Here is a 20,218-nt window from a genome sequence, read left to right on the forward strand (position 1 = left end):
ACAAGAAATGGCGGATACATGTCCGGTATTTTGGAGTGTAGAATCAGCAAAGTTTGGTCATATCCATATGGTGGTGATACACCAACCTTGTCGTCCCCTTCTGAGACAATTTTTCCTAGTGTCAATTGTCTGTTCGCATTTATTTTTCCACCAACGAACTTTTTTACGTTTTACTTTTGTAGGTTAAGGAGGTATGTAATAGCTGCTTTTTGGAAGATGTTCATTAAGGGTTGTAAGCAACCCATTTAAGTCGTTATCGGTAAGATTTAGCAGCCCGAGATTCACTTCTTTCTGGAACATTAGGGAAGCAGCCTTTTGGATTGTCCCCTTGCATGTTTACTGACTAGTGAGAAGTGCATCAAAATAGGAAAATAATCACTACGATGGAAATTATCTAGAGTGTGCCAGAGAAACTCATGGTGTAGGGAAGGGCTAATCTGTATTAGATCTATACTAGAAAGTTTTACGAATCTAGGGAAAACATAAGTGGCAGAACCATCGTTTAAAAAATTGTAATGATCTATAACAAATTCAATTATTTTCGACGAATTAAAATCGTCTAGCATTACAATGGGATGTGGTGATTGATCGTAGATAGAGATAAGATCATTCTCGGAGAAAAATGCGCCAGGAATCCAATACAAGAAGACGATCGTAAACTGTAAGGGGTTAATATATTTATTGCAAGTTACTATTTAAATTGATAACTTGGTAAGGAATATCATCCTTCATAAACGTGTATACACCACCACATGAAATTCGACCATGCAAAAATTCTTTTCGAATTTCGGAGAAATATCTATATTGTGATTGTCGTTTGGTATTAAATGTGTTTCCTGTAACCATAGACTATTTAATTTTAAGGTTGTAATTAAATAATTAATTTCGTCTCTGCAACAATTCATACCATTTAAGTTCCACTGTAGTATTTTTTTCACTATAATAAGTGTTAAAACATACAATATCTGACGGTAAACTACTGCAAGAATACCGAAAAAGTACAAGATTTCCTCTGACGACAATAAACGAAAAAAAAAATTACGGCCTTAACGTTATCGGCATAGAAAAATTATTTGATTACCTGAAGTCAATACAAGTCTATGGTTGAATATAGGAACCCCTTCATACGTGGATTTTATTAATCTGACTGTATTTATTGGCTAAAATGGTTGAGCGTGTGTGTGAGAGTTTGAGACGTTATATTCATAAATTTTTCCAACAAAATGTGAAATACCAAACTATAAATGTTGTTGGTGGGTTTTTGTTACAAGAAAATAATAACCACACAATAAAAACAGAACAAGTAACAGAATGCACTACAACAGAAAAAGAAAAGGAAGATCTTATTTTTGAAGTACCTCTCAGATACGCCAAAGTAGTCTAGATCCATATAAACTGCTCAAAAATGAACAGGGATATTGCCAATTTTGTAGTGTTTACTTACCCTATAAATTTATATTTTTATTATAAATTGCGTTAAAATTTATTAGAATTTTTTTCAGAATGAAAATTTATTTAAGGGATTTTGAAAAATAATAAAATAAAAGGTTTTAATTCTATAAATGAAAAGAATATTTTTTTAAACAGTTAATGCCGGATATAATGTCCTCTATTAGTTAAAATCTCTGTGCACCTGTTAGGCATACTTTTAATAAGTCTGTTTTATATCAACTTAAAACCTTAATTAATTGAATGATATTCTTTGGTCAAGCGGACCACGAAAAATAGTGAATAATGAATTAAAATGAAGTATACTTCACTAAAGCTCTCCGTGGTCATTTCACTTGTCGCCGAGAATCAAACAGATTACACGACATTTGAAAAATGGCAAAAAGGAGGGAAAATTCCAAAGGTGCGGTTGAGATGGGACGTTAGTGCCCGAGGGGATCGAAGTCACGATAGCTTATAGTAGAGTAGCGGCGTATGAAGCCGAATGTCGTGGGTTCGAATCCCGCTCGTGACACTGACTTTTTTATCTCAACGTAAAACCTTAATTAATTGAATGATATTCATTGGTCAAGCGGACCACGAAAAATAGTGGATTACTGTTAATAAGGTTGGCAGTAATTTCATAAAGAATTTCAATCCATAGATGTTGCAACGCTGCACTCAGTTGTTGCAGTTCAACTGACTGCGGATGGTGCTCGAAAACCTTCTCTGGAACGCATCCCCTCTTTGGGATTAAGATCTGAAGACAATAGGGGAAGGGGCAGATGGGACATTCCCTGGTTTTCTAAACATTGATGAACATCTCTGCCTCTTTGAGGTCTGTCATTTCCTCCAGAAAGCGAAAATCCCTGCCAATGAGATCCCTGGTTTGAGGGATGTATTCTTCGATAATATCTTGGATATAACGGGCCTGAGGTTGCCTTCAGCAATATTGAGCCCAGTTCGTCCCTGCAAAGACCATTACACCGCCTCTCCAAACGAAGACGATTACGAATCGTTTGCGTTGAGAAAGGCCTTGCCAAACAGCTTTACCTTGTTAGTATCTGGCACTATGGAAAGGGTTCCCTCTTGCATCAATAACAATATTTCTTTCCTCCCTTAGCGTCGTAATGAGCTGAGATCCTCTATCAGGCCTTCTGACACTTCTAGACTCTCGGAATCGGTCTGAAGTCCGGGAGACCACGCTCTGAAAATCGCCAACTGCCTCTGCGATATCCACTTGCCGGTGACCTTCATGGCTCATTCTTACAATAATATTACGAACTTCTGGTTCAAGATGAAGTTTTTCCGTGGTTAATGAGAATAAAACGGAGAAAAGACGAGAAAAGGTGTTGGTTTACAAAATTAATAGAATAAGAATAAATTACATATGTTGCTATTCGTTTTTGAGCAGTACATGTTTGTAGTATGATAGGAGCGGTAGGGCATTGGAGTAATACAAAACCCCGGTGACAACTCCATGTGTAAATGTACATATTTATAAGCCCAAATGTTTATGTGAGTGTTATGGACGGGCCTCTGTCGGAATAATAGACATGTCGATTTACATTGGCTATTTTTTTATGTAGGAATGAGTGAGATAGGTGGGTGAGTCACCGAGTAATAGTAAATCTATGCGACTACCAAACTTTTATTTGTACACAAGACTTGAAAGGTTCTACTCTGTACAAATGTGTTTATTAGCGTGAATGATGGGAAGACGTTGAGATTATGAACGAACACCTTTCCCAACTGTTGTTTTGTTATAAATGATATAGTGTGTAAACGTAGTAATGTATGTAACATCGAATTAGGAACATATGGATGGAGTGGAAGATTTGGCAGATTATAAATGACAGAACCGATAAGTAAAAAGTAATAATAAAGTAAGCAATAAGTAAAAAAAGCGACATAGAAAATGTTTGAGAAGCTGGCAATGACCTTTGCCGTTATCCAGCAAAAAAAATGTTTTTGGTTTTAAAACTGGGAGAATAAGTTGATAATGTAATTAATTATATTAACATTATATTATTATTATTTTTATTTTTCATACTAAATATGTACCTTTAATTATCATTTTATAAAGCATAACAAGAATATTTTGTTACTTATTTTTATATTTATTTTATTTTCTTTAGACTTGACTGGGGTTTTGTTGTTTTGGGTGGTTTCTTATAATTGATGATTATAATGCTTGACTACTCTGATTAGCCAAAGGATGCTTTTATTTGCCATAACATCGGTATTTCCTGTCAGTTTCTGGATAGTTTTAAGTGGACGAGACGGTGCAAATTTGAGGATACAGTTTTGGCGTTTATTCTTCTGAAAATATATTCTGTTTCTTATAGGAAATGCTTCTTATTTTTTCAATTTCCTTCTCTTTGATGTTAACCTAGCATTGTCGACTGAAAGAGGGTGTGCTTCACAACAGTTCACGCATTTCTGCAGCAGATCCAATTTCGTAACGTTTGCGTGTACCCATAACGATAACAAGCAAAACAGAGTATCGGATTAGGACTCTTATGTTCAACAAATCAAACGATAACCTTTTCAGGCAATTCGGGTGTTTCAAATGTGAGTATTAAGGTGGGAGTTGATGATGAGTTTTGGTCCGCGAGTCGATGAACTCATGTTGAACCGGCACAGGGACACTTACTGGGTCTGTCTCCACTCGTGTTTTATTTTATTTTTTTTTTAAATTATCCAAACGCGTTTCGGCATTGCGCCATCTTCAGCGACGAACTTTCTATCACTTTTTCTTAGTAGGATTTATATATCGTAGCATGGGGAAGATGGTGCAATGCCTAAACGCTTTTCATAACTCAAAAAAACCGCGAGTGGAGATAGACGCATTAAGTGACCCCGTGCTGGTTCAACATAATTAAGGTGGGATTTGGAGTTTTGAAACCGCTTACCATTTTGAAAATACATTCATCTCTATGAACTCCCTGCGGCTTAAGTTCATCTTCAATTTTACTATCGCTACACCGTAAAAGTTGTCCGACAGTTATTTCCCCCCTTTGAATAATTTAATGACTAATGCAGTTCATATTTAACAGTGATGTTTTCAAAAGTAAAAGCATACTTCAAATTTTGAAAACCTTTTTCATGTTTTACGTCCAATAAGACTGAACCATTTTTGAGAAATTTGAGAGAAATGTGAGGACAGTAACCTTTTACAAATTTGCGGACCGGAAAAGGTCAAAATCATTGAAAGTTTTTCCTGAATTAGAGATCAAAGATACCAATACATATTTCCTACACCATTTTTTGGGTCAGTGCAAAATTAATGCATGTTTTAAATATTTGTTTTATTTTCGCAGGTGCTTGTCATGTAATCAAAGCTAAATCCTCAAATCCATTTTATAGATTATTATAAATAATTTTAATTGTTATCTTCTATACAAAACGTTTTAGTTTATATTGAATTTTATAAGAGTGAGGACCAAACTTGATTTTCGACTAATTTATTTGTACGAATTTAAACTGGGCGAAGTGCTGCCCAAGCCACGCGAAACAACAATACAGTTTGAAGAGGAGGGAGGGAAGAACGGTGCGCGATAGGTTTTGAGATTTCGTCTTGGAGATTTCGATCTCGAAGACAGGGAAGGTCGCAGTAGGCTTTCCGTTGTGGACTACGATTAACTCAAAACGTTAATCGATGAAATTGCACGTAATACAACATGAGAATTGGCTAAAGAGCTTAATATTCACCACTCCCCCTGGTTCGCTACCTGGAGCAAATTAGTAAAGTAAAGAAGCTAGATAAATGAATGCGTTTTGAAATTTGCACGTCTCTTATGTTGCCCTACCATAATGATCCATTTCTCGATCAAATCATCACGTCCGATGAAAAATGGATTCTGCACGATGATAGGTGGCGTACAGGTCAGCGGTTGGACAAGGATGAAGCGCCAAAACACTTCCCGAAACCAAATCTGCACCCAAAAAGTTTATGGTGACTGTTTGGTGGTGTACTGCTGTGGTTGTTCACTATAATTACCTGAATTATAGTGAAACTATCACAACGGGGAAATATTGCCAAGAAATTGACAAAATGCACGGGAAACTGCAATGTCTTTGTACAGCATTTGTAAACCGTACGCGACCGATTCTTCTTCAAGATAACGCCAGGCCACATCGCAATGCCAACTCTGGAAAAACTTAAGGACCTATAGTAGGAATCCTTACCGCACCCACCATACTCACCGGACCGCTCGCCTACAGACTTCCTCTTTTTTAGTCATTTTGATCACTTCTTGAGGATACAATTTTTAGAGAACGCGGTGAAGCCGAAAACGCCTTCGAAGTCTGTTAGTCTAAATAAAGATTTTTGTCACTGGAATAAAAGCGCTTATTACACGTTGGCAAAGATGTGTAGATTGTGATAGTAAATATTTCGAATAAATTTTCTTTATTTTGTAAAAATTAAAAATAGTTTTGACTTCCATTTAAAAACCTCATTATTTTTGCAACAACCCAATATCATATCTGGCCGCAAAGCAGTCGCCTTTTTCAAGCGGCTCCAGTACAAGCGTCGATCTGTGAGTTTCATCAGATTTTGCAGGTTAAGGAGAAGAACAATGAAAAGAAATGATCAGTATAGTGAAATAAAATAAAATTACAAATATTATTTAAATAAGAATAGTAATGTTAAAAAAATGGTACTCCCTGAGAAAGATTGGAAAAATTCGATGTTTTCGCTGGATATAACAAAAGGTACGAGCGAACACTTCCAAGACTAACACAGACTGTGGCGCCGCCTCACCTGTTGTTTTCAGTAAGTAAAACCGCACTGCCGCCCCCGGCTGGTCGAACCATTGCCCCCCGCGACCTGCTTGCTATTTTCCGACTTTTCTTCTGTTTTCCTCACCCTTGTCTTTTCGCCGCGGATCTCAGGATACTCGTCCGTCGACGGTGCTTCTTGGGACCGCTGAAGGCATGATTGCAGATGTTCTAAAGTATCCTGTATTAGCCACGCTAGTACGCAAATTCTTAAATTAAAACGTTCTAAATTCCCACTCATTATTTCAGGAATTGGAGATAACCCGATTTCAGATGTCAAAAGGTTGTTTACTGCACAGCTGCACCACGCCACATATTTGGAAACCCAGTCATTCTCCAAGCGGTAGTTTTGCCTCGAATTCCCACTGATTTACTGACACCTAGACGTCACGAATTGCATACCAAATTTTCTTCGCTAGAATTAGCCTTTCGTTCTTTCTATATTAAAGGAGAATTGAATATTCTTCTCGGAGCGGATGTTTGTCTTCTCATAATTCCCGCTCAAAGCTTCTTCTTCAGATCTCATGGTTAGAGAACCAAGATTGGGCCAGCCCGCATTCTGAAGAGTACCGAATACCTTAGCTGCCGTTCTGACCAAAACAACAATCTTTATGAAACGTAAGAAGACCTCGTCCAGTGAAGTTCTCCGCTATTCAATTAGAAGGTTTTCATAGGAAGAATCCTATGAAAATGGATTTAAGGTTCTTTTATTGAAGGCAAATGCTAAGGTTGTTCCGCTTAAAACCCCGCCATACTATTCTCCTCACAGAGCTCTGCGCACGTATGCTTTTGGCCCGACTTCATGAATCTCTCAAGTCGCTGTGAATTCAGCTTGCAATATCCGATTCTCAATTTTATTCCGATCGCCTTGAGATGGATTCTTACAACCCCGCGTCGGATAAAAGCGTATGTTGCTAATCGAGTATCCACAATAATAGTGCTAACTTTTGGAAACCTGTCACCGGTTTAACCCCCGCCTTATTTATAACCATATTTAGCGTTCGTGAGACGAATTTTGTGGGAGCTTCCCGCCACCTGAGAGAAGTACGAACGTTTCTCAAAAATAATAAACAGGCTATCTCGGAATACTTGGCTAATAGAAAGATCGTTTGGCATTTCAACCCTCCAGCTGCTCCAAATTTCGGTGGCCTGTGGGAGGAGGATTAAAGTCGGTAAAGCGCCATCTATTCCGCGCCTTTGGCGATCGCCCTCCTACCCTTGATGAGCTTAGTACGGTCGTCACTCGCATTAACGACGTGTTAAACAACCGCTCGCTTTGGGCTGTGTCTAGCGACCTCCGTGATGATCCCGATATTATCTCAGCCCTGGACATTTCTTAGTCGGGGCTCCGTTATTAGCTCCTCCTGAGATTGAACTAACCAGCGAAGCGTTTAAACCGATGGCAATAGTTGCAGCACACTCTTCAGAGTTTCTCGAAGAGATGATGGTCCAACGAATATCTCCACACATAAAGAGCCCTAAATGGGCCTAAAGTTGTTCATTTCCAAAGGTGGGTGATGTCATGTTCATCTATAGAGAGAATACCTATCCTCTTCGCTGGCTAGTCGAAAGAGTCGAACGCCTTTTCCCCGAGGAGGACGGGGTTGTTGCAGCGTATCCAAACCCCATCTGGGGTTTTATAGCGAAGTATGAACAAATTAGTTCCTCTACAAAATTAAAATCATATGTATCCACACTTCAGTACCTTTCTTTAAAATTATTAATTCTCATCAAGTTTGATTTTTCTTTTCGTTGTAACATAATCATATTGTTAAACCATGTGGATCCCATTGTTCTTTTAACTTACCGTGATTCCACGGAGAACTTCGGATTCATTAATTTATTTTTATTCAAAATTCCCCTTCTCCTTCCCAAAAGAAAAGGGTTTACCAGCGCGCCCCCTGTTTTGAATTCAATTAAATCGAATTCGAAGCCGACCTCTCACCTGTGGTTTTCAGTGTAATTTTCTGACTTTTTCTTCTGTTTTACTCAGCTTTGTCTTTTCGCCTTTGCCTGTTTACTCGCTTCATAGGTATATGATATACGTAAGTATTTCAGTGTATATCAAGAACCTATATTTGATTATCCTTGCTGATAATTGGCAATTCTATTTTAATACTTATATATGTATATANTATATATATATACACTTAAATACTTAAATCGATGGCAATAACTAGTTGCTGAAGGTAAAATGCGAAAAATAACACATGAACATAAGAAAACTTCTCATAAACATCCTGGAATCAGTATGCTCTGAAGATTATGTTCAAGACAATTAAATAAAATTTATTTCCATGTTATCGTAAATAGCTCTAAATAAAAATGTGGTTAGTTCTACGTGGCCCGGACTGCCCAGATTAATTTCTACGCAATTTATTTGTGGAAGGAAGCATTGATGAACTAATCACTCATTAGTAATTTGGTCATCATATCGTTCTGCTTATCCTTGCTTTGTTGGTCTATCAGATGTGTTTCGGCATTTCGCCATTTTCAGAGTTGCGTCTGGATGATTTCCGTTAAGTCAAGTCTCTTTTACAAGGTTAAAGGATTGCAGATTTATCACTGCGCAGACACACAGAGAAATCTTAATCCTTTTTAAATTTTATCCATGGAAATCTTTTCTATTATTTTTATTTACTAGTTTCGTTCATTTTTTGGATTGTGTTTTATATTCAACATTTGGAATTGTTGAACTGGTGAAATAATTGTTAAAAATGTTTATTTGGAAACATCTTCGAAACCTTTGACTGTCTCTTCCTCAGCAAACATATGTATAAAGGAAGATTTCTGGATTTGTGTTAAACTTGTATTTATTTGTTGCCCTTTTGTTCGATGTGTGCTTCATATTCAACTTTTGCAAAGAAGCATTGATAAATCAATACATTTGTAAAAGTTGTTTATTTTGATAACTTTTTGTTACATTTACTATCTCGTTCTTATCAAACCTTTCTATAAAGTAAAATTTTATTTTTTTATTTAATTGTTTTGTCATTTTTTTTAGGTATCTGTGCTATGTTCACTTTTGGCAGGAGAGATTGATGAATTAACCAGTTGTTAAAATTGTTTATTTTGAAACGTTTTTGAGATCTTTGACTGTCTCCACATTCGCAAAGTTTCTATAAAGTGAAATTTATTTTATAGTTTTATTTACTTGTGTTATTTTTTGGTTGTATGTTTTGTATTTGTGTTGTAAGTATATTTTTGTTCTTGTGGTAGAAAGCTTTGATGAACTAATCAACCAGCTGTTAAAATTATTTATTTTGAAGTGTTTTCAAGAATATAGACTGTCTCATCCTTAGAACGTCTATTTGGCTATGAATTTGGTTCGATCATAAATTTGTTTTAAAATTTTTATTATTTTTCCCTTAGATGTACTGTCATTAATCCTGATAACGCCCAATAATTTGTTTTTATATGTCCATTATTTGTAATAGGTTATATAATATCTAAATATTATTTCATACGTTATTTGTAATATATAGTTAGGTTAAAGCTTACAGATCAATAAAATTGATATGAACTTATCTGAATATAGAACAATGTTATGGAATTTAAAAAAAATGACAGAAATTGTATGTAAAGAGCAACTACTAAATGGAACTCAATTTTGTTGAGCAGTTGCAACATAGTGGCATATTTTAATGGTTTCTCAAGCAGTTAAATATTATCACTGACCAAGTTTACACTCAGGTGATGGTGATGATGAGATTACTATGAAGCAGAAGGTTTCGTTTTCTTCAAAAATTGCAGCCATTTAGGTTTTTATACATTTCCTAGATTATATGTATATGTATATTTGTGCGGAGCTCGAAAAAGCATTTAACTCAAGAAAATAAGATGGCTGCTTTAATAAAAGAGAATAGGGGAAGATTATTTGTGAATTTGGAGTTATGGCAGTTCCTTTTTCTAGAAATGATAATATATATTCTTTTGCGAGATACGATTGGACCGATGGACGTATAGCCCAATCACTCGTGCGTTACTAGTCAGGGTGACCTGATCTACTATCACATTAGTGGAACACTAGGACGAACGAATCGCCTCGGCCATAAACCCTAATTGGTTAAAAGATTTGTAGTTTGGTCGTTCCGATCATTGTTTTTCCTACTCTTCTTGCTTTGGTCTATCATAGGTGTTTCGTTTCTCTCTCACTCTCTCTCTCTCTCTCTCTCTCTCTCTCTCTCTCTCTCTCTCTCTCTCTTTAATTTAAACAGGATTGAAAATGTAAAAACAAATCATTGATCGAGGAGCCGAAATGCGTATGACACGCAAAAACAGCTAGGAGAGAAAGTCCAACATAATCGGGAAATATCAAAAACCACGTCCCTTTCAGACTCCAAAAGAAATCTCACAATTCTCAAGACCTGTGTTTATTATAAAGTTAAAAAAGTAATATATGTAATAATAAACTTCTTTTGTTGTCCTTCCTTTATAGTTTTTATGGATTGTTTAGGTTTGGTAATGATAAATTGAAAAAGAATTTCTTTTGTTATTTCGGCTTATCTTTAATTAATCGAATAATATAGGTAATAATAAAAGTGTGTGGTGATTAGTGACCGTTAATCGATAATTATTCAGAAATCGTACGATGCGGTCTGTTGTGATGTAGGTTTCAGAAAAATTTTTCTTTATCGTGCCAACGTTACGATCTTTATTGAGATCATCTTCAGGGCTAACACTTTGAGCCCTGAAGATGATCTCAATAAAGAACGAAACGTTGGCACGATAAAGAAAATATTTTTCTGCAACCTACATCACACCAGACCGCATCGAACGATTTCTGAATAATAATTGGTAATAATATACTTTTGTCTTTGTTTTTGTTGTCGTCCTTTGTTTTCTGTTTTTATGGATTGTTAATTTTTGTTATTTGTAGGTTTTTTTAATGCCAAAACGTATCCGAACAATTTTTTAAAACGCCTTCAATAAAACGCCCTAAAAATAACAAAAATAAGGTTATAAAAATTGTATGTGGTATTTAGAGACGGTAAATAATCCATGATTATTTGGAGATCATGCGATACGGTCTGGTGTGACGTAGGTTTCAGAAAAACATTTACTTTATCGTGCCAACGTTTCGATCCTTATTGAGATCATCTTCAGGGCTCGAAGTGTTTGTTTTCTGTGTAGATGTGTCACTACTGTGTGTGTGCCACTCTCAACCCGACACACAATAATGACACATCTACACAAAAAACCAACACTTTGACCTCTGATGATGGTCTTAATAATGTTCGAAACGTTGCACGATAAAGAAATTTCACTATCTCCAAATAATCAAGTAATAAAAATTGAAACAGGATATCTTTGTTATTTATTTGTAAAGTGTGCTCGGTGTGTAAGTTTTTATTCTATCTATGTTTTTGTTGGTCCTCTAAACCTAAGTATTTTTATTTTTAAATAACTGATTAATTATTTTTATGCACTTTGGTTGAAATGAAAAATCGTGTCACGAGTTGTGTTTTTATAAACGTTACCGAAAATAAGTATGTGAACAATATATCTATTTTTTGGTCTGCCAGTCTGTGAATACTTGTTGAACGGGTCGAAACTTGCTCATTTTTTGGGTCGGTTTACTCTGAGTGAAACGAACACTGTGGGGAATAGACAGACCCTGTAAAGTGATTAAGCGTCTATCACTTCAAATTGAATTAATTTGCTCGTCAAATGAACTTTACTAAGCAGTATGCCCTGACAATTGGCTAATTTGTACCCCAACTGGATCATCTCGGCTCAAGCGAGTTCACTAAGTTAGCATTTGATTATTCAAGAGAATTATTAGGCGGGAGCCCGAAACGGTTTAAAAGAAGAACGGGAAGTAGAAAGGAGAAGAAAAAGAGGAGAGAGAGCAAATGGAAGAGAGGGTAGGGATGGAGGGTGCCCGTTTGGAGGGAGGTAAGATTGTAAAACAGAGAGAGAAGGACGCCCGTGTAACGGAGAGGGGATGATAAGGGCGGCCATTGCTATACCGTCCTGCACCGGTTTGTTCCCTGCCGTTGCCGGTACCCTGTATGCCGAGGATGGTGCGTCCGATCCCGCGTCACGTGTCACACTTTTATAAACAACGGATTATCATTCCGCAGCATCTTAAGGTAAGGGTATTTCTTAATTAACCCCCTGTCCGTCGTGGAATGTGTCAATTTAAAGCATTTTGCTCCATTTCGTGACACTAATCTTCTTGATACGATGTCAGATTTGCGACTGGACTTCTCATGAATTATTCATTTATGCGGGCAGGAAGCATGCCAAACTGTACCTCGAAGGGAGTCCTTATCCGCTTGTTTTCCACTTACTTTCTTTTGTCAACTATCACCTCCGTACATCGTTTCGATTGACATGGAAAAAACGTATAGCACAGTGATAACAATCCAATCACATGCAATCGTGATCTCGGAGATTATTAGATTATCTCGAACAAAATAGGGACGATAGTAAGCATCACTCATTTTAATTGAAGATCTCTGGAAAGCACTATTGCAAAATAATCCAACCTTGCAAAAATTAACCAGTGCTTTCAATCAATTTAAACAATAAATTCAGAGCTTATTACGTCACATTGTAATGTATAATTTTTGATTTCTTCAATCATTGCTATCAATATTTGATGGATTAACTTCAGGTTAATGTAACTATAAATTAAAAATACCTGTTAGCTTGAGAATTTAATCATATCATTAATAAGTAAATGTGGTTATACAATCGGAATTGAAAGATCCTAACTTATTAAGTACATGAACACCAAAATAAATATTTTATCACATAATTATGAAAAAATGAAATGAAGTTTTAAAGGCTCCTGCCCAAATGTTTACACACACACACACACTCTCATCTATCTATCTGTATCTATCTATCTATCTATTTATCTATCTGTCTCATGCACACACATAGGAAGAGGAGGGAGAGAAATGGTGAGCGAGAGAGAGAGAGAGAGAGAAAGAGAGGGAGAGAGAGAGAGATAGAGAGGGAGAGAGAGAGAGAGTGAGAGAGAAAGAGAGAAGAGGGAAAGAGTGTGTGTGAACTTCCTGTGTGTGTGTGTGTGTGAAACCACAGCTTCAATTTTAGCTATATTTATTCAGTAATTAAAAACAGTTAGAGAGAGAGAGAGAGAGAGAGAGAGAGAGAGAGAGAGAGAGAGAGAGAGAGAGAGAGAGAGAGAGAGAACATAATTTACAATATCTTATTAACTAGAGATATATTACATTTCAATATTTACTTATTTGTAAAAACTAGATAAAGTAGTTAGTCATNAGAGAGAGAGAGAGAGAGAGAGAGAGAGAGAGAGAGAGAGAGAGAGAGTGAGTGAGAGAGAGAGAGAGAACATAATTTACAATATCTTATTAACTAGAGATATATTACATTTCAATATTTACTTATTTGTAAAAACTAGATAAAGTAGTTTATCATTTTGCCAAATAAATACTCATGAATTAATTTTTAGCTTTAGAACATTTTTTCTATCATTCTATGATTTTTAAAGAGTTTTGTGTGGTTTTATCTAATTCAATAGAACATAATTATTCTTTGGAATAATAGTTGAATATATTTCGTTCAAATAAAAAAATATCATGTTACTGACGTCTGAAAGACATCCATAGTAGAAAAATTTCGTTTAATTGAGGAAATCCTAAGTATCAGCACGATAACATCTATCTTATTGTGGTTCGTTGATAAATCTGGTGGCCATTACCTTTCCGTCCCTACATTCCAGAATTCCGATAGTTCCCCTACATCCGTCGTGGGTTGTTTCTGTTGAGACATTCTTTTTTAAAAATAGTTTTCACCTCATGACCTCACGTTTTGGGTCCTTAGTTTAGTATTTAAAGAAAAAAAACACTACAGTTGAATTTTGCACGTCTTTGCAATAAATACCACATCTTGACATGCCTGACAAGACTGACAGTTTTCTTTCACCTTGCCACTTTTCCAATAACAAAATTACTACGATAACTAGTTTCTTTGATCTGACTGTTGAATTTTGGCCATCTTACGACGTGTTCATGTTCACCTTCTTTCCGAATGTCGTATTGTCCTTGAGGCTTGACCTCGTACACATATAGGTACCCAAATCCTTTTTATCGAACTTCAGTCCTGGTCTAAACTGAGTCCTCTCGATTAAACTAACTCTCCTTCTAGATTTAGGTTTCTTTCTTGTTGAATGAAATGTCTTCTTACATAGTCTTTACACTCTTTCCTTTCTTTATCAGTTTGCAGAACTTTTTATGGGATGGATCAGTTTTTCAGGCGAATGTGCTTTGTCATATCCGAATGCTAGAGTTCCTCGTTCTTTGTTTCTTTGATTGTTTTATCATCCTGACCCTGTTCGACGTTTTCTTCTTCTCCCTCTTTCTTCTCCTTCCTCTTTCTTCTCGTTCGTCCTGTTTAGTTTTATTTCAAAATCTGGGGAATTAACAATAGCTGGCTTTTAATTTTGAATGAGAGATCTGATTATTTTAATATTAATAGGTGCATCAAGATAAAGGTTTGGATTTGAATCATTAACCTTTTTTAACTTCACGTATCTTCTTCAGCCTCAACAAAAAAATGTACACTGATCCAGCTTGAACATCATAAGCCGGCAATAGTCTGGTCAGAAATGTTTAAGGAATTCACCAACTCCAGTGGATCTCATGGTATATAACTGCACGCAGATTTCTATCGAAATAATTAATTGGATCATAATTATTTACATTGATCTAATGAAATAGTTATTGTAAACCTTACACACATCAACAGCGAAAATATATTGTTAATGTTAAATTGTCCATTATTGGTCATTCATGGTCTGCGTTTTGCTTTGCATTATGTCACATATTTAATATGCTATTTTTTGATGTGCTGATTATAAGGTTATAAGTATTATTCACCCTGCAGATTCCTTGTCACAAAAACAGAAAAAGCTGGAACATATCTTTACAAATTCAAAATGACCAATTGTCGACTTGAAAAACTAACACTTTATCTCGAAATTTTTTATTTTAACGTTTATATGTACTTCAGTTGGCAATTAATCGGTTTGATATTTAATATTTTTTAATTATTCTATTGTATAGCTTAAAATTGGCTAGGCTGAAAAGTACGGTGAGAAGGCCGTTGTAATTTATGTTTTCTTGCTTTATTGTTTGGTTTAAATTGAAGATAGTTCTTTATAAAATGTTGTTCTAAAATTAGTTGAAATATTTAATAATAAATTGGTAAAATTTTCTTTAAAACAAATGACAGCACAATGTTAAATGAACGGTGCATAAATATTTTTTTTTTATGACGAGAACTTTTACAAATTGGGGAACTGTGGCGGTCGAGAAGTTAGGCGTCCGGTTCATATTGCCATACCGTTCTGGGTTCGAATCACAGCTAAGCCCATGAGATTTTTTTCATTGGTAATCATATGTCAAAAGGTATTGTAACGTGGTTTGACCCCTTGTCATCGACACTGTTGTAAGATCGGAATTACTTTACATTTCGTATAAAGGTTAGTAATACATTATTTGGAGATCGTGAGATACTGTTTTGTGTGACGTAGGTTTGGAAAAACATTTTCATTATCGTGACAACGTTTCGATCTTTATTGAGATCATCTTCAGGGCCTGAGATTTATAAACATTGTTTAAATTATATAAATACATGTAGGCTGTGACAAAATGAATTTATAGTTTCCTAGAAATTTTAGACTCAATCAAAGTACTTGTATTCACACTGTTTTACACAGAAAATAAACACTTTGAGTGAGTAAAAATACCTTGATTGAGTCTAAAATTTCTAGCACTGTATAAATTCATTTTTTCACATCCTACATGTATTTGTATAATTTAAACAATGTTTATAAATTCCAAGCCTTGAAGATGATCTGAATAAATATCGAAACTTTGGCAGGATAAAGAAAATGTTTTTCTAAACCTACGTCACACCAGACCGCATCTCACGATCTCCAAATAATCATTAATGAACATTAACAAAACACCAAACATAATTTTTACTTTGAATTTCGGCCCATGGTTCATACGAACTTTTTTGTTCCATTTGAGAGATGTAAGTGCATGAATCGCCCTATATATAATAATATTAAATAAAATCAAATTAATTATTCTTTTTATCGATCTCCAGATATTATTAATGCATTATTGTGAATTTATAATACTATTGTACAATTTTCTTTTATGTTAAACCGCTCTTAAATTTGAATTTATCATACGTGTTAACTATAAAATATTGCAAACTTTGTTATTGAAGTATGTAAACCAGGGAATAATTGAGATATGACGATCTGATATTTTTACTAGATTTTATTATTTTTTACAATTTCAAAATCCCAAATATTCTACGCAAACAAAAACTAAAATAAGATATGGTATGTGCATTATTTTAGTTGGTTTATTCAAGTGAATTAAGTGGGTGTATGTTCTAAGATTCCAATAAAAATCCCTTGCTTAATAATATGCCAAAGGCTGCGACAAATATAATAATAAATATGAATATACAACCAACATTGTTGAGATAATAAGGAAATATTCTGAATCGGCATGAGCTGTTTCTTATATGAGACGGGTATACAATAACCCCCTTCCTTACAGGAATTTATGTCTCCTTTGCCCCCCGTCGGACTCGCGCAGATGAAAAGAGTTCCATTTACCCGGATTAGTGTATTTTACGATCATCCGATTTATGGAATTTCCCAGAGGGGGCATTGATTCCAATTAGTCTTTCCATAGGAATACTTGTTTGAGGAAGGGGATCCTTGAAGGGTGGCTGAGCTTCTCGGTTTTGATATATTGAATACGTGACATAGCCCCGGATTATAAAGATATCAATATAGCCTTGGATTTACCCCAAGTGATTTTTATTGGCGACCTTTGGGATGCGAGAGACCACGTAGAATTTCAATATGCATTTTAAACGACTGGTATCGGCCTTGAGAAAAAAATTTAAATACATTTTCTTATTTATTGTCCCAGATGAACAAAATAGCTGCAACTGTGAGTCTGAAACTTTTTCATTTTCTTGTTTCATCATGACTACTATTTTTAGCTATAAAACAGAATTGTTTTGAACCAGATGTGATGCCTTAAATGATTAAAAAGGAGAAAAGGAAAATTTTCCTGGAAAACCATAATGAGAGATTGGCCACTATAAAGGAAAATTGGAGTTCAAAAAGGAAAAATACTCACGACTCCGATGAGAAAAAACGTGCTATGCATATTTATTTAACAAAATGATTTTATAGCAAAAAATACAAAATATGTGTTTTCTAGTGTTTTATTAAATCCATTAGAGTTCGTGGTCGGATTGACCAATTAACTTTTGTCAGTTAATTAATTAATCTTTATGAAAGGTTTTGGTTGAGATGAAAAAGTGAGTGTCACGAGCGGGATTCAAACCCACGACCTTCGGCTAAATACGCCGCTGCTCTACCACTGAGCTATCGTGACTTCGATCCACTCGGAAACCAACTTCCCATCCCAACCTTTTTCGAATTTTCCCTCCTTTTTGTCATTTTTTATCTCAACCAATACCTTTCATAAAGATTAATTAATTGAAAAATGTTTTAATTGTGTCTACTTGTAAGAAAGGAAATCAAGCAGAAAAAGGTTACCTTCTAAATAGTAACTGTCAATAATGAGCTCGTTTGTTCAATAAATTCTGATTTATCTCGAATTGATTACAATATAGAGAAATGTATTATTTACGAAATAAGTATTGACCTAAAATAAGGATAAATATTGAATACTCTGGGGTGAGTGTGTTATATGTCTGTACATGAAGGTGAGGTACCAAACAGAGATTTTTTAGGATATCAACTTAGCACAACAAAGCCAGACAGTAACAGATTGTGACGTTCAAATGGCTGCAGACTGAAATTTCGTGAAAGACTAGTAAAAGAAGTACAAACAAGCATAAAGCCGGCGAAGCCCTCAGCTGTTTGTCGGCCTCTTAACTTCTCACATACATAGACTAATAATAATTGCCCTTAAAAAGAAATAAGGTGAAATAACTTCTGTCTTATATGTGTGGTGATTAGTGACCGTTAGTCGATGATTATTTGGAAATCGTGAGATGCGGTCTGGTGTGATGTAGTTTTCAGAAAAACATTTTCTTTATCGTGCCAACGTTTCGATCTTTATTTCTTTCATCTTCAGAGCTCAAAGTGTTTGTTTTCTGCATAAGTGTCTTGCGTGTCGTGTTGAGAGTGCCTGAAGATGATCTCAATCAAGATCGAAACGTTGGCACGATAAAGAAAATGTTTTTCTGAAACCTACATCACACCAGGCTGCATCTCACGATATCTGAATAATTAAGGTTTACTCTACGCAGTAAAGCGTAAGGTGAAGTCCCGGGTTCGAATCCAGCGGCCCACCATTCTATGTAGAGAATTCATATAAAAGGTACAACTACAGCTGGCAGTATTTAGAATAGTACATTATTTAAAATTAATTCCTATTTTTGTTAAATACAAATAATACATTTTCAGATTAGAGTATTCACGAAAGTGCTGAGGTTACGAATGGATAGTAATCTTGACGACAAATGAATTATACTGGGGTTTTCCCATAAAACAATCTATTCTTAACGACAGAATCCTGGGTTGTAAATTTATGGGCAGGTCGGTTTTCATAGTTTTGACTTCAACGGTTTTATTATAAATTCTTTAGGTTTTTACGACAATATTTTTACTCGTGCTCCGTGGCAAGGTGTAGGGTTTTCATAAAGACCAAATTTTCTCGCAATAAAACGTAATAAATTTAAAGGAAAAAATAATTATTTATTTTAAAAGTATCAAGTAATTCCTGACGTACTTGTTGCTTAACGTCCAACTACTCGTTGCGTGTCACAAACAAGCAATGCCGAACTACTTTAAAATACCTTTTTAAATATTATTTTTAATTAAAAAGCTATGGGCAATGGCGGGATTGAACCCAGAACCACTAGCTTGGCAAATAATAGTCTAATTCGGCCACCACGATTCCTCTTTGTAAATTCAAAAACTATACAAAAATATAGCATATATATCCTTTTAATTCAAATTTATAATACACTAATGATTTGAGAGGGTAGAAAACAGTTTTCTTACTCTATCAGGAAATTGTAATATAATAAGACATTTAAAAAATTAAGGTGATCAGACGTTGATGAAAACTCTTTGGCCTAAAGGCGGTGACTTATTAATAAATTAATTATTAAAATAACTAAAATATTAAGCTAAAAAAGTTTCCTTAAAAATAAATAAAAATACTCTCCAAATACAATTAATAATATTATTCTTGCTAAATGTTTTTTATTCTTAATATATGTACTGTTGAAGTTGGAGTTACTCTTGACTAAATGTTATTTTTAAGTAAAAATTCAAAAATGTATGCAATAAAATATTTCAAAATAAAATAATAAATCTCTTCTCGCATCACTTTCAAGCACGCCAAGTTAAACCCATTGTTTAATTTATCTATTTTTATTTGCTTGATGTATAAAAATTACACAAAATCATTGGACTAGCCTAAAAAATAGTTATTGAAAGAGTACATCAATTTCAGATACTGATGGAGAGAGAGAGAGAGAGAGAGAGAGAGAGAGAGAGAGAGAGAGAGAGAGAGAGAGAGAGAGAGAGAGTGAGAGAGAGAGAGAGAGTGTGTGAGAGAGAGGGAGAAAGAAAGAGAGTGGGAGTGAGAAAGAGGGAGAGAGAGGACTGATACACTTTTTTATCTATCATACTTCTCGACAAAATGTACCGATGTACAATGTACCGATCCTACCAAGCATAGTTTTTTTCTAGGAAAGGTTTGTCACACCTAGTGAATTTCTGGTATTATTCAAAGATAAGTTTTTATAAAAGATGTATCTACATACATTATCAATTATTTCCACTGTTTCTCTCTTTAAAATTTTTTTCAATGTTGTTCATTTGATAGGTTTAGAATGAAAGGAAATTATTCAGAAAAAAATAAAAATTCACTAAATGATTCATTCTTTACACAATTCTACGTAGGTTTTTAAAAAGATCTCAATTTGATGA

The sequence above is a fragment of the Cimex lectularius genome, unplaced genomic scaffold (assembly GCF_000648675.2).
Source record: "Cimex lectularius strain Harlan isolate CLEC.00 unplaced genomic scaffold, Clec_2.1 scaffold18, whole genome shotgun sequence".
Taxonomy (NCBI): Eukaryota; Metazoa; Arthropoda; class Insecta; order Hemiptera; family Cimicidae; genus Cimex; species Cimex lectularius.